This window comes from Anser anser (genome assembly GCF_964211835.1).
Source record: "Anser anser genome assembly, chromosome: 22".
Taxonomy (NCBI): domain Eukaryota; kingdom Metazoa; phylum Chordata; class Aves; order Anseriformes; family Anatidae; genus Anser; species Anser anser.
Window position 1 is genome coordinate 5,862,869 of NC_139743.1, and position 16,635 is coordinate 5,879,503.

Genomic DNA, 16,635 nt, shown 5'->3' on the forward strand with positions numbered 1-16,635 from the left:
GCCGTTGACTGCTGGAGATCCCAGCTCTGTTCACAACCTGAAAGTTTGATATATACCTAAAAAGAGTAGTGCGTCCAGGCCTGGAGAATGCAGGCATTTCAGTACACTGGCAAACATATGCAAGTCCAGCTGAGCACAGAGGACATGCCTGTCAGTACAAAGTTAATTAAGAGCCACAGATTTTTGCTGAAAAAATGCCTGAAGTCAGTGCAGGCTGTGCTGCCTTCTCCAGGGTTTGTCTACTGAAATCAGCAGCGGTACCTTGGCAGCAGGTACGTAGCTCAAGGTACTTGTCCAACTTCAGGCATTTACCTCACCTGTAGGGAAGCAGAGCTTCCCACACAGAAGCTGTGAGCCACCACCTCGAGGTTCTGCTGACTTCCAGGAGAGCCGGACTCCAACCTTCGGAGCCCCGGATTCACTCCCTTGATGCTCTGCTGACCAAGCACAGCTCCACGTTTACACTTCTGCTTTCATTGTCTCAGACCAGACTCACGTGAATGTAACTCTCCATCTCTCAAATTTTAGAGCTATGAATCCATAGCCATCCTTTAGAAACAATCACAATAATTATGACAGAAATCACAAGATAGTTAAACAGAATTATGGAAAACAAATACACGTACCCTTTGTTCAGCTGGGCTGCTGTAAAACACTCTGGTTTGTTCCTTCTCTCTCAGTCACCAACCATTAGCTACATGGGAGAAAATGAATTTAAATTAAACTCAAATTTTATATCTAGTTGGTTACTAACACTTTCTAAACAGTGCTAAACTCCTTAGATAGCTTGTTTGTGCTATAACTACAACCTATAGGGCCAATAGAGCTACAGCTAACAGCTGGGCTATACTCTGAATTAAAATATAAGAAATAAGTAATAAAAGCTGCAGCAAAAAATGTCTGAATTCTGCAAATGTTGCTTAACTCCCTAAGGCCAAAGTGTCCCTTTCATTCTAAATGTTTGTGAGCTACGTGTGTGGCAGATGGCAGCTCCTGCAGTACAAGTAATACACCACGGTCTTACAGCACCTTTGTACAAATATTGCATGAAACCACACAAATATTCATCACTTGATTTCCACAATAACTATGTCAGGTAGGTGGATCATTAACACTACCCCTAATTTCACAGATAAGTAGGCTGAGACAGAAGGGTGGAGAGGGTTGTCCACAGTGAGTAAGTAACAATGAGAACTGCAAAGGCTCCTCCCAGCTCTGAGTCCACACAGGGTTTGTTTTCAATTAAAAAAAATAATCTTAGGCATAGTTTGACCCGATGCCAGCTGAAGTTTGCAGATTTGAAAACAAAATAATCAATAGACTTCAGCTTGCACCCCAGGCTCATGGCTAAGGACGCATTTATGTTACACTAAAAATGTGGCTTAGCTTAAGTATCCATTTTTAACCATCAACTGAAGTGAAAACATTAATTCATGCAAATCAATAATCCCTAAACAATATTTTGCCTCCAGAACATTTCTTCTTCTTTAACATAAACTCTTATCTAACGTAACCCATTTAAAGTATCATATCTGCAGAGTTTGGCAATTAGCTCTGTAAACTGTTTTCCTTGAATGCATGGAAGGTTACATTACATAGCGAAGTATAAAGTGCACACTGTGGTGTATGAAAATCTTTGAACAATGATTATCTTTCAAAAAGGCTGGGATAAGGGCCAGACTACCAAAACGAATTCAAACCAGCTATTAGAGGTCTACTTGTACATCCAAAGCCCCCTCTTATTTCACATAAGTATCCACTTTCAGTGCATCTTAAGCTTTTTTTTTTAAATACAATTGTTTAGATGTGATACCCTTAGACTGTGTTTTCCTGAAAACACAGCCAGAAAAATCCCATCTGAGTAGAAATAGAAAAGCAAATAGGACATGGGTGCAAAGGATAGCACAGAAAGAAAGAAGGGCAGTACATAAACCAGTCAAGTGAAGGCAGGACACGGCCCAGGGGGCACTTCAGATGCCACCAAAAGTGAGGACAAGGATGGAGAGGCTGCACCTATCTGCCAGCTAACCCACAACAAACTCATGAGCGACACAGACCTGTTGAAAAACAGTATTTCGCATGGAGGTTGTAAAAGATTGCTGGAAGTCATCTAAGCCACCCTTCCACTCACCACAGGACTAACCTCAAAGCTGAATCTGGCATCATTCACCGAGCTCTGAAAATCCCTGGGGATGGAGATCCCTCAGCCCCACTGGGCACCTGCTGCAGGGCCGCACCACTCCCATTTTGTTGTTTCCCCAGTATTAAAAACAGAGCTATGAATACACTACAGGAGCCCAAACTCGTCCTCTGTGCTACCCTTTAGACCAAGCAGCCTTTGATGATGCCCCAGAGGGGAAAATCAGAAGGAAAGCTCTGCTTAGGCTCCTTCTTTTTACCTATATGCAGAGCACCATGTGGGGCAAGCATGCAGTCGTACGGGGCCAGATGCTCAGCACATCAAAATCCACAAACTCCAAAATCCTTGAGCCTTCAGCGTGGCTGTGCCGATTTCCATCAGTTGTCGATGGTGACCTACATAACGAAAACTAGCTTGAAGCAACGGAGGAATATAACCCTGATTTATTCCAACTACATTATATTTAACGCTGTCACTTAGCTTTTACATGCCAACATGCAAGCTCAGGAGACAGACACGTTTGGATACTCTCAGCTGGGAATCGTGTTCTTGCAAGGCTCCTAGATGATGCACATACTGTCTCTATTTGTGTTCACCCTTTCCGATGGCATGGTGCCCATGAAAGAAGCTGATTAGCACTTGCCCTGGGCTATCAAGGCAAGGCAATGGTATGTTTAGATCAGCAAACTGCATAACAATATAAATGTCATCTATTCTACGAGCAGCTTTGGCAGTATTTGCATCTCGTACTTCATTGCATGTATGCGCCAGAAAAGAAACTCAAAGACTTGCAGAAGAAAGACAGGCAGGGGATTCACCAGCCCTCCCAGTTGCCAAACCATGCTGTACGGCACTGGGTGCCTCATTAATCCCCAAAGACCATCTCCGGGGTGTCAGATTGTATGTACCATGAACATAACTGGTACATACATATATATATATGTAGCCTTTTTTGTTCAGCCAGGCTCACAGGCAGAATACGAACCACGGAGTGCCTGGCACAGCCCGAGACATGATCTGTACGCTTGCCCAGAACTGATGGCACCCAGCCTAAACAGAATAGCCCTGGGTGGTCACTGGCTGGTTGTGCAACATCTCTGCTGACGGGGCAAACTGTGGCAATACCTAGCAGATACAATGGATAATGGGCTGAGGACACCGAGCTGGGGACACTCGCTGGAGAGCACGCCAGGCCTCTAATGGCCTGGCACTCATTAGCGTCTGATTGTTACTGGAGACCTATAGGACATGAAATGATGGGCTCACTCCAATTCCTGGTGGGCAAATGTCAGCACCATTATCACAGCGAGCATCCATCTTAGTGGCCTTCCCAAAGAAGCCAAGGGCTGAACGGGAAGAAAGGCTGATCTATGTCTCATTGTCAGCACAGGGGACTTTCCAGGACAGCCGGGGTGAACCAGCAGGGTTCAGAACTGCTGCCTGCACAAGTTCTGCTTAATTCTTTAACAGACGGGACGGGATGTAAAAACGGCAGATGTAAAGCAATAAAGATGTACCAAAAGAAAGAGAAGGATGTCAGACAAAGGTAGGAAAGGCAATTCTGCAGGTAAGCAGAAAAGCGCCAGAGAATGACATACTAAATAGGTGGTGGAATAATGCACTCAGATCACCAGAAATCGCACTGTAAATACATAACTCACCGACACTGAAGCAAATTCAAGGAATGTTTACTAGATTTCACAGGTCTTTCTCTACAGTTTCCATTCCATTCACAGAGCAGGAAGCAATGGCAGTGCTAAAGGTAACCCCAAAACCTTTCAGTGCCAATCAACCCAACAGCTGGAGTCTTCCAACAGTTTCCTCCTAGAGCACACCCGAGAGCTTTCTGCGCAATTTCTATAAATTGACCAAATCTTGACCACTGACGACTGTTGTTTGCTTTATCAAAGTTTTATTTTCAGGGCAAATATGCAAACCACTCAAACTGACTGTTGTTTCAACCACTGTTTAGGAGTTGGGCATCCTTCCCTCAGATATTCCCTTTGTGTTGGGTATAACCACTTTGAATTTCGATCTCGTTACACAAGTCTTGGGCCAACGCTAGAACCGCAGCACACACAGCAAGACTGCAGAGTGACTCCTAAGGAGATTATGCGAAGTGTCACTTAGCATTAAATCTCTATTTGAAAATGAAAGTTTTTCATCCTTAGTTATGGGAATGATAATCAGAAAAGATACTTTGGATTTCTAATATTAAAGCGGAGCCCTTAACTTTCTGAGAATCTTATGTCATTGCACATCCCTCATAAATTCATACTTACACTACTTTATGTTAACCACTCCTTTTATTCCTAAAAACAGAAATCTGCCTGAAATCCCTCATTTGGTAAGCAGTATCCAAATGCATTAAATTTATATTGCATAGGAGGACTTTGTTTATGGGAGAGAGATATTTAAAAGATTATGAAATATTATTGTAGGGGGAAAAAAAAAAAGAAGGTTGGAACATATCCATCAGTATTTCAGTATAAATTGTTGCAGCACCAGAATTACACGCTGCAATTATATTTCAGAATGTATAGCTCCTAGCACTGGTCTTTATGTTTAAAAGAAAAAATTGTTTAATACTTTGTAAATGAATGCTAATTAAGATGTTGGGAAAAACTCTGTCATCTGATCATTGGAAAAGGAAACTAATGCACCTTGTGCACTTGCTTAAAAATTCTCTTCTACTCTGACCATATCAAGCATAAGTGGCTTTTTATGTGATACACTTGCCAACACAAATCTTTACACAAAGTCTGATTCTTTCTGTCTATTAACCAAGGATCAGCTTCAGATTCGCACATCAAGCAGTGCCACGCTCTACATGGAATCCTAACCACATCAGTGGTGCTAAGATGAGCAAGATGACTGGAGTCTAGATATAGGAAAACATTGTGTAAAATGACCAGGATTTCTCTCAAGAGTGCTTTTGTCTTTTTTCTTTTAACAGAGAATTATGTTAATATGTCAGTCAGTCATTTTTGGTTTGGGTTGTGTGTTTTTTTCACCATTGCATTGGACCTTTGCATAGAAATAGTTGTCAGTTGCCCACCCATTCATCTACCTGATTCCAAAGCGTTTGATAAATCATTTGGGGGGTTGATCACACACGGCGTCAATACTAGGTCTATTTATGGCATGTATATTTAAGATGATAAACAGGGCAGGTTTTGCAATGGTAATGCGGAACGTAAGAAGAGCCCAAACAAAGAATGTCATTGACATCGCTGTGTTTTGGATCAGGCCCACTGTGAATCTGAGGATGGAATAAGAAGCAGGATGGCTATTCCCTTCCAGTAAATATGCAAAGTTCTCTTCTCACATACAATGGAAACAGTTCTACACTGACGTAGATCATGGTCCATGGATAATCAGCCCACTATTCACTTCCCCAGCTTTGCGGAAGCGTAATCAGGAAAGCATTATGAAGAAAAACCTGCCCTGCAGGGATAGACTTGCTTTAATAATGTTTATGACTTGTCCATATTGTATTTATGTCTGGAAGTTGATTTCTTGGGTTTTCCCACCCTTCCCCCAACTCGCAGTCCCAAAGACAATTTGCAAGCTGAACCCTTCGCTAGGATAAATGGGGAAAGCTCCAGTGACTCCAATGGACACTACTCTGCTCTCTGCAAGCTCAGGAGCAGATCCAGAAACAATGCTTTATTTTATTTAACAGACAGGGCAGAGCTCACCTTTCCCTGAAGTGACTGGCCCAAAAACAAGCCCATTCTCCGCAAATTAACAGATCTGACTGAAAGTGCAACACTTTGGTCAACTGCTGGCCGCCTGTCGCACTTGTCTTGAAAATAGTCCAGAGCCAGGCCACAAATAGCAATAATAAAAGAAAATGATTGAAGACTTCCCCGGTACCTGCCAGGCTCACAATTTTTATTGAGCCTTACAAATGTGTCATCAGTACTAGTTCTTCTATAGCCATCAATCTTAGTCACCCAAATCTATCAGAGAAAACAAACCCCGGAGAGGAACCAATCTGCAGAGCAATTGCAGAAAGACAGGCTGCGGGAAAACCGTGCAGAAATTTGCTTCAGCTGTGTGCTTGCAGACACTTTCCGCAGACAGAAATCTGCTGGGCTCGCTTTTGCTCTGCTATTCCACTCTGATTTCACTGCTCACTTTTGCAAAACCTGCCTCAAACTTCCCAATTTCCCGATGCTTTCAAAAGTCACCAAACTTTCAAGCTTTATTTGTGTGGCTGTTAAAATTTGATGTCATTCAGAGGCGCACTTTGCAATGAAATTTCAAGGGAAGAAGGTATACCTGATAGGCATTTCTTGGGTTTGGGGTTGGGTTGTTGTTTTTTTGTTGTTGTTGCATTTCACTGCTGTCAAAAAGCTTTGACGAACTTGGTGTACGGCTATGAAAATTCCCAGGCACCACAAATCTTGTGGTTACCTCCTTGTTTTGACTCAAAGCTGTCTCCAGAGATGGCTGAAGTCACTGCACAAAACCTTTCAGACACTCCTGGACTCTACAAGGAGATGGAGCCGTAGCAGTCTCTTGTAATGCCTCTGATGTGCTCTACTTGGCATCAGGCATGTGCACACAACCAAAGGCAGGTGTGGGGAGCATCCATTGCTCTTGCGCCCCACACCTGCATGGGACTTAAAGCTCTGCTCTATTTTACAACACTAAGGTTCATCTAGAAGACATCAAATACACAAATAAGTCATGTTTTCACTCTCTTGTGCTCTGCTCAGCACCCGTATTTGTCTACGAGAGCAGCCCCTGAAAGCCACAAGGTTTCTTTTTTATTTACCTCTTTCATCTTTGCTTATTTTCTGCAAAGAAAAGTAACCCAACCTTGGATTAGTATAAACCTAGCCAGAAACAAAAACCCTCTTGAATTCCTCTTCATTATAAATGGATTGTCAATGTGTTAAATAAATCAGTGAAAATGGAAATCCAAAAATAAATAGCCATCCTGCTGTTGCTATGACAACTCAAATTTTTTACCTGGCCAGAGATTTTCTGTTTCACAGTTAGCAGTCGCCGAAAAGGAGGGGCACATTTCTCGAATCCTGGTGCCCTTCACCACCTACCCCCAATATAATAAAAGGGATTATTTTGGGTTACTTTTTAGCAAATGAGGGAAGATCAAAGAGGAGCCGTTTCTCATTCCCGACAGGAGAGGCTACGTACACACACCGTTCACCACAACACAGCTTGTAGCAGCGACTCAGCCCAGAAAGGACGGAGAGCAGAAAACGTGCCAGCAGCACCACAAAGGCTTTAATCTGGCCCTGCTATGCTAAACACAGGGCATGTACGGAATACGATTAACACACTTTAAAACCGTATTTTGGCTCGTAGGGGAAGGCAATTTTATTTCAGTGAAAAGCAACAACATCTCGGAACATCAGCAGGAAGCAAATATTTTGCAACCTGTGCTGTCACGCATGCCCGAATGACCCAAAGCTGCCTCGTCCTTCGGACGGCAGAAACCAGCCCAGCTCCTCACAAAGCCATGGCCAGGATGGCCCAAAGAATTGAAGAATCGGGACCATGCATTACAGTGAATCAACTTCTGGGTTGTATCCACCATGTACGGTGGGGAGAAAAGCTCTCTTGCCCTCTGGGATGGCAAAACAGGGAAATTTAGTGGAGGGGAGAGCTGCTGCAGGGACCTCTGGTGCTGCAGAGCTCCAAGCTGGGATCCCTAGGGATCCTTTGGACTGCTCAGAAAAGTCCCTCAGAGCTCTTGGACTTCATTTTACCTGCCGTAAATGCTCGACTTAGCGCCCCCACGTCTGAAAGCTGGACTCAGTAGGAAACAGGTCAGGCCAGAGAACTCCTTCACCTCTGGGCGGGAAACATGTCTGCAAACCAGCCTTTCCTTCACCCCAAAAAGCGACAGAAAAGCCAAAACCTCTGAAAAGTTCCAAAATTCAAAATGCAGTTAAAAAAAAAAATCTCCTGAAAATAGTGTCACTTTGGTATGTTTCCATTGGCCAATTTCTTTGTAAAATGTTTACAGTAATAAGACGAATTTTCAAAACAACATTGTCTTGACCAAAATATTTTCTGCAGTTTGAAACTTTGCGACTCGCTTCCAAAAAAACATGCAGAATTGGGAGCAGAGGGGGAGCAGCACAAAACCAAACCGCTTCATCTGAAAACTCCCCATAAACCAGCATTTTCCACCAAAAATACCTTTTGTCAGAAAATGCTTTGACCAGCGTTGAACTGAATTAATTAATCCCACTAGAAATCTAATGGCAACAAAATGCTAAATACTCCCCAAAACAGACCCAACAATCGTAGCAGTGAAATGCTAAATGTGCACCGAATCGTATACAATATACCTGGCCACGATAGGTATTTTTTTATGATGTTTGTGCAGTTTTCTAATGCCTGTCCGGAGTAGCCCAGGTCTGTATCCAGCTACCCGTACTTTATATAGGTACGTATAGCCACAGACGCACACACACTGCGATTGTGAAAGTGCTCTAAACAAATATGGGTGTTTGCATCCCGACTTGCCCGAAAAGCAAAGCAGACTGTTCAAGCAGCAGCCGGTGAAAGCAAGCATTCAATTCTGCTCGGAGGCTCGTTTTCCTCTAAATGGGCCTCTCAGACTCAGTGACAACTCTTAGCTGCCTGAGAAAAAACACTGGAATAGAAAAAAAAAAAAAAAAAAAGGAACCTATTTTCCAGTGCAAAGTAATCCCTGTTCCATTGCCATGGCACCAGACATCCGTCTCTTTCTTTCATTGACCAGACGAGGTCCTCCTCAGCCCCTCGCTTCTTTAATTTTTTTTTTGTTCGTGTGTGTGTGTGTGCCTGAATTTGTTTCCTTGGTAGGAAAAGGAGTCATTAAAGTATTAGTTTAGGTTGATTGATTCTTCGGGGACAGAAGAGGGTTGCGGGGCTTTGTAATCTCTGACATGATCTGAAAACAGAGGCTCTTCAGCATGATACAATATTGAAATAATAAAAGGAAGATGCAGCCTGCCTCCCGGATAGCCAGGGAGCACAGTTTGCAGGCTGGGAGTCGAATCTCTCCCATAAACTTTGTGATTTCTTCTGAGTACGGTGAATATTCATGAAACGAAGGAGGAGCATAATGCAATCTCTTTCTTTTTGCTTTACAGCAGTTTGTGTACATGGAGCGATCCTGAAATGCCCTTTGCCGTGGCAACAGCTCAGAACCTGGCTGTAGATTGCAGCAAAACGTATGAAAAGAAAACCAAAACCCAACAACGGAGTCAGGTTAAAATCAAAAAGGAACAGAAATAGCAGAGTGCTGAAGAGCACACAAACATGCTGCTCAGGTTACCAGACCCACCTTCGCTCTGCCCCTTACTTTTTTGGATGCCCTCATGTCCCCAACCCCTTCCCAAGGTAAGGAACCCACCCGGCTGCCAGCCTCCTTGGGAGCCCCCTGAAAGCGCCCGGTCATGGCTCAGCATCCCTTGCCTTGTTCGGTACATTACTGGATCAGGTCCTTTTAAAAGATATATCTCAGTTCATCCCAGTGTTCCCGGGAAGCTGCAATTCTCCCTGTGCACGGGGGATGCTGCAGGTGCTCGGCTTCCTCAGGACTGATTCAGCACCTTGGCAGGATCTGACTCCTGGGTGGCAAAGCAAGAAAACACCCGTGCAGCTGGAGCCGCTGTTTGTGCTGGCTTTTCTGCAAAGGGGAGAGAACCTGTGCTTACTGAGGGCTTTTGTGGGGAAAAAAACAAAGGAATATTTCCCTCTCACAGAAGGATGTGTTTCTGGCTGAAACCTACGTGGCTCTTCCTTAATGAATAATTCTGTGTAACCACCCTGTGCGCTTTCCCTCCGACAAGCGTCCTGACAAGACAGATGGCTCACAATTGCCTAATGCCATGGTTCACCTTTTTTATTTCATAAAAAAAAAAAAAAATATAATCAATTTTCTGTGGCATCCGCAGGCCGGTGCAGAAGGAGGCAGAGAAAGGGAGCGAATGTGCATGCAGCGCACACGGGCTGCGCTGCCGACAGCGCACGCGCCGGCACACACACACACACCCTGAATTGATTCCCCGTGGCTCCTGCAGTCTGATCAATTTTGCATTCAGCGCAGACCCAGAGTGAATTTATTACTCTTCGGAAACTTTCTAGCAGGAAGGGAGATGGATCCGTTACGGCAAAGCCCAGGGTTTCAGTCAGACAGCCCCTGCAGTCCCCCTGCAGTTTGCAGCCCTCGGCCCTTTCCGCGGTGCTCCCCCAGGAGGGAAGAGGGCACCTGATTTAAGCCCAGCGGGTTCGATCTGGAGGGTCACCCCAGTGTTACTGGCACTGTGGCATTTCCCAGGGGCGCTGTTTGGCACGGAGGCCCCGTTACGCCACACGGACTTGGATATTTAGATTGCGAGGCACAGCGAGAGGAAAGGCAAAGGGAGGAACAGGGAGGTGAGGGGACGTAAAACCCGCAGCATCGCCAGCAAAACCGAGACCCTGAGCCCAAACCACTCAACCCATAGCCCCTCGTCACCTCCCTCTACCCAAGGCCAAGAGGACTCTTGGACACAGCACAAAGTCACCTTGCCATGGTCTGGATGCTTTGGCATTGACGCCCCCCCAGGAATTCACTCCCACTCCAGTAAGGACAACACACACCTCCCCCAGCTGACAGATCCATGAAACGAACGTGTCTGACACTTCCACGTGCGGCAGGGGCCAGAAGAAACCTTCTTCCATGGCAGGGCTCTGTTTCAGGGTCAGGATGGGAGAGGCCCTAGGAAACGAGGATATTTTCCTATTCCAGGGGAATCTGAGCTCCAGAAAGACTCTCCAGCTCCTCTTGTACACTACAGTGGGTCCCATGTCCATGTTCAAGCCCTTTGGCCACGTGCCGCCAAAAATTTCAGTGAAGGGAGCCCAGGAGGAAGGAAAAGGGAGAGAAAACTGTTTGTCTCATCGCTCTCCCTGGCAAGGATGGATGGCAGTAAGGGAATGCTGCTGCCTTAAGCTGGGGGGCATTACAAGCTCTCTCTTCGCCTTCAGCTCTCTCTCAATTTAAAGCCAGTTTGTAATTCAATACCTTCCCCAGAATATTTTCCTGCCTCCTTTAAAACGTCTGGGTAGAGGTTATGAACTCCAATGTGATTACTGCTGCAAAAGAAAGAGGAATATGACAGAGCAAGATGGCAGATATTAGACAATTAGTCAGGAACATGTCTTTAGCTCAATGACCTTTATGATTAGATTCAGTTTCTGGAAGATGAAGCTCAGATATGGATATAATGTTGGCTGCTTGCCCCTACCTCTGCTCTGAGCCAAACAAAATCTCTGTACCTACACCCAGAAAAACACTGCAGTACTCCCAGCCCAGAAGTTTCAATCCTCAGCTCCCATTTCGTCTTCCCCCCCCCCCAAGTACCGTGATGGATTTGCTGTTAGCTAATGACACCGGCCACGCCAGACGGATCGGGCACCTGATCTGCATTCTTTTTGCCTGCTGCCTGGTGGTGCCTTGCACGACCCTCCGAAGGATGCTCTGATTTGTACCCAGACAAACAAACCCCGAAGCACCACGGAAGCAGAATGGCGGCGTTTCACGCCTCAACTTCTCGTAGGCACAAACGCCGCCACCGCCAGGTGCCAGACAGGGGAGAACCAGTCTCCCCCACCGTCAGCCCTGCGAGACACACCAAAACCAGAGCCCCACCAAGCAGAGCTGAGCTGCACCCGGCCGCACGCTGCTCCAGCGGGGCTCCCTCGCACGGCTGCAAATTTACACCAGCAAACGGGTTATGGGGGCCAATCTGATACCCAGCACAATTACAGCCTGCTGCATGATGCCAAAAAGGTCTTTCAGCAGGATGATGAAAAGGATACCGCTGCAAGCAGCTTTGCCAAAGTCCCATTGTCTGCGCTAGCCTGCAACGCTTCCCTCCGTGGCCAATTCCGCAGGCTACCAGAAGAGGGGGATCACATACAGGACTGACCAAGAGGTGAGTTTACCACCAGGATCAGTTTTCCTTTAACAGATTTTTTTTATATATATAAATTTAATCTTGCCCTTTCCCCTTCCAACTCCCGCTGGCAGAACCAGTCAGAAAAAAGCCCTCTTCTCCAGGAGTCCCTGTGCCGCGGGAACAAAGCTGCAGTCAGCGGGGTAAGGTGATCACGTCGCGATTTATTGTGGGGTCAGTCGAAATAGAGTGGTCTTAAATTAAAGCGTGCTAAATTCAATAAAATTAGAAATGTTTAGTTCCCGAGACAAAGTAATAATGGAAGAAAAAGGAATGGTAATGAAAAATAACGGGCCTCTGAGCAGCTTTATGGACCTGCTCCAGGTGCCGTGCACAAAGTTGCAAGGAAGAAGCACAATGCTGAGAAGCAGGGCCTGGCTACAGTAAGCTGAGGCAGAAATCAGACATATTGATCTTTTTCTTCATCTCCTGGAGAGAAAAGCAATTCAGCACATGGAAGGAACTGAGCAGAAATGTTAGCAGTACTCCCCGAAGTGGGGCAGAGCCCTGTCCCTGGGCTGGCCCAGACCTCTCGTACCCCACAAGCAGCTGCTACCCGAGGAAAACCCCTGGACCCTGTGAGAAGCCACCAGCAACAAAGAATTTCTCAGCTTTTCCTCCCCCAGGCTGCAGGTTCATGAGCTTCAAGGTACTCCCATGTCCTAAAGGCACCCGAGGAATTGCGGTTGTACTGACCGAGAAGGTTTTCATAGTGGTTTACAGGAAAGTATCCTTTTTGATTTGAAGAGCAGGAACGCTTCATCTAGGGGACCCTGGCATAAGAGAGGAGTGGATCAGGCCCCCAAATCCTGTAGGCTCCTTGCAAATCCCTGTCATAGTCCTTAACTCCCTCCCCATCCCTTCTAGCAGGGCAATGCTGCTCTTTAGGCATCTTGGGCCAAATGAGAACCAAGGAGGGATGGATGCTGATTTATTCAAGGTGAAGCCCAGGTGCTTCCCCCCAGAAAAACCCTACCCAAACCTATTTCCACTGGCTTACTTTCACAAGAAGCCAGTTTCAGAAATCATCCAGGCAGAGCCCTGGGGAGCAGGGGGAGAGAGCCGAGGCGAGGGGGGCTCCCGCTGGCTCCCGGCAGCCGCAGCACGGGCAGGGGGACCGGGGACCGGAGGGGGCACACCCGCTAACCCCCGAACAATCGGATGAGCAATCTTTGTCAAGAACAAAAGACATCTGCTGAGTAAACCAGGAATTGACTCAGAGCAAGGACAAAGCCAGGCGATGTCACATGGCGCGCCAGTCTGCTCCAGCAAGATGCCAGGGTCAACGGCAACTAATGCGCCCAATAAGTCAAGAGGAATCAATAATGCTAAATAACCCGGTGTCTTCTACTTGAAGCAAATCAGTGCAAATGCAGTTAAAACGGGCCCTGCGCTGCGCACACGGCAGGCCGAAATCTGATTGAAGTCCTTGTGACATGGAGGCACCGGGGGTCTGAGGTTCCCATCGCCACGGTAAAATGTCTGAATGGGGATGTTTGTTACCCATCTTTTTTTAGAGGCCTAAAACGGGAGGCACCGGGTTTTTAGAGATGCACATGTTACCCACGCAAAGAGGCTGTTTAATAACAAACCCCGCTTCCAAACCACCCCCTCACCATCAAAGTACATTCCAGCTCCTAAATGCTGTCTGTGCTTTGGTACGTGCACATCACACAGATGCACACAAGAAATACATGCCCACCCAAAGCAGCTGGCTATACGGATGCCGAAAGCAGACACAACTGTGCCATGGGGAAGGGCTGAGCCTAAACTTTGAAAGAGTCCCCATTCAAGTCCCTAAAACTCTGCCTAGCTTTGGGTCAGGTCACTCGGCCCCTCTGTGCCTCAGTTTCCCATTTGCAGGACAGGAACTGCATTCCGTGTGGGATGCCGAGAGGATAACGCTCAGAACTAGGACACACCCAGGTGTCACGGTAATATAGGGCAGGCAGAACCTACATTTCCGTGAGAATTATTGTATGGTTTAACCCAATTCTTAACAAATCCGTTACTCAAAGTTAACTACAACTCCAGGAAGTAGCAAACTGATCCTAGCCAAGACTCCAGCAGGTCCTTTTCCCATGGCAGGCTTGGCACACAGGTGATGCTGCATCGTCATTACACATGGATCACTTGGTTCAAACTCACGTGCTGAATTGGCAGGAGGTATCCCAACTAACGGCCTCAGAGCTAAGGCCAAGAATAAATATCCCTTCCTTCCTCTAGATTCAAGCTCAGATCGTATCCCTCAGGGAAGGAAGCTCAGTCCTCACCTAGTAGAAACTTCTCCAACCACATTTAATTCAGCACAATGAGTCCACTTCTATACATTGAAAAAAATTAACATTGATTTTCCCTTACTAAGTCTCACAAAGCTGTGGAACAATTACATATCCCTTGGAAACATTCTAAAAATTCTAAAAATTATTAATTTTCATATTTTGGGATCTTTTTAACCAGACTTTCCTTCCAAAAAACTTTTGATACAGATGAGAAAATGACAAAGAACAATGTATTTAAAAGTTTCGGTTTCTATTTTTAACAGCTCTTTTTCTGCCACTGAAGCCTGCAATGTGCATCTTTCTGGACATGTTCAACTGTTCCTGGAACTATAATGTGAATTTTATTGTTCATTTCCTTTTATAAATTCCACTAAGACAATACAAGTAAGTCTACTTGAGCCTAGTATCGCTCCCAGAAACTTTCTGGGCTCCAGCAGAGCGAGAGGGTAGGAGGTTAGATGGCACAGCCCAGTAGGGAAAACCACAATCCAAAATACACCAATGAACCCTAACCAAATCAAACCCAGAAATACAGGAAAGGGAGGCAGGGCAGAAGGCGGCAATCCACATCTAAGAAAGTAACTGAACAGAAATAATCCGAATCAAAGAGTAACAAAACAGCAGCCCAGCACACGTTATCGCTGTCTCTGGCATCTCATAATCGTCTAAATGGTTCGTTTAACCTGTCCCTAAGTGCCACTGGGAACAGGATGCAAATTTTTATGGAAGTCAAAATGACTCATCACTTAAATAGCAGGATCTCGGGCCGAGTCAGCAAAGAAGCAAAAAGTAAAATTGCTAACTTAGATAAGCGGCAAAGCCGCGAGCAAAGAGGAGTGCACATCAAAGCACGGCACAGAAAATCCGTCCTAACTATGTGACAGCGTGCCAGAAAGTTGTGTCTTGGCCTGAAGGAGCGTACAGCCCCACGCACGGGCCTGCTACCAGCCGAGCAGCCGACGACAGAGAGCAGATTTCCACAACCTGCAGCCAGCAGCCTCCTGCGGGAGGCAGCGGGCGGGCGATGGAGTGCTGCTGTCGAGAGGAAAAGGCAGGAAGCATTGAGATTTACCCCCTTTGCTTTCCCCTTTCCCCATCATCCACTCTCAAATATCACAAAGCATCGCTGGCCTCGAGCATTCGCACACATTCCCCTATCCCAGGAGCAACCGAAATTCGGGACTTGCAGGTAGAGGAAGGCGGATGAATGCCTCTCTGCACTCCAGACATAAAGCACAAAACGCTGCTTAGAGGCTTTTATACAGCAGGAGGAGGGAAGAAATTAGGAAAGCTAATACCAAAGAGGCCCCAGCGCTACTCTGAGCCCTGTAAAGCAGCTGGGTGAAGCATTTCAGGACGAACAGGATGAAGCAGGGATATTATTGTTATTATTTATTATATAACATCCCATATTGCAGCATTTCCAATTCCCCCACAACCACCTCCTGCAGCACTTACACTGTCACTCTGTTCTTACGTTGCCCTAGTTTTCCAGCTTTCTTCTGTCTAGGTAAATATACATGCCCCATCTCTGAAGCAGCTGAGTACCTATTATATCCTGCTGTTTCTCCCTCGCACTTATCCTATTATGCTATTACAGCTGGTGCAGGGTCGGGTGTTTTCTATTTTGTGACATAATATTGTGGGCCCAATTCCACCACCACTAATACACTATATAATAAGGGTGAGACGCGCAGGAGTGCTGGTAAGAGCACTTCATGTGGCAGGAGTCAGGGCTACAAATGGTTAGGCTGCTGTCACTCGGCAGGATCCAGGATCTGCTCATTCCCACAGATACTGTTGTGCCTCCCATTTAGCTATAAATGACCATTTCATATATATAAAGACAGCACCAACCTAAAATAACAACCATAGCAAATACATCCAGTTAATATGTGCAAATAGACACGACCTGGACACGTATCAGACTGAGTATCTACTCCCTGTCTGTCTGCCCTTTGAGCAGAGGAAATGTTATTCCAGGAGTCCTGTACTCAGTCCCTTCCACCTCCTGCAGCTGGAGGTACCTGGCCAGCAAGGCAAAGTGAGCAGTCCCAGTGGTACACGGGGTCCTTCCCTCCTCCCAGGCATTGTGCAGGGGAATTTTTGTGACTTCTTGGCCTTAAAATCTCCGCTTCTGTTGTTGTTGTTGGACAAAATTCAAAGCACCCCTCCGGGATGCTCTGCAGTGGTCACTGGGTCCAGCAGGAGTTCGTTGAGCCGGTGCCCGTAAGATGTC

General features: G+C 46.1%; 1 long non-coding RNA gene across 3 annotated transcripts in view; it reads right to left on the bottom strand.

The window, feature by feature from the left end:
* Positions 1 to 700: 700 nt before the first annotated feature.
* The window catches only part of LOC310885395, a 101,432-nt gene continuing 85,497 nt past the window's right edge, over positions 701 to 16,635 (bottom strand). Inside the window, exon 9 of one of the 3 annotated variants that reach the window (XR_014574765.1) lies at positions 701 to 2,535. This is a non-coding gene — a long non-coding RNA (uncharacterized lncRNA). The other 2 variants (XR_014574766.1, XR_014574767.1) reach the window with 2 other exon arrangements.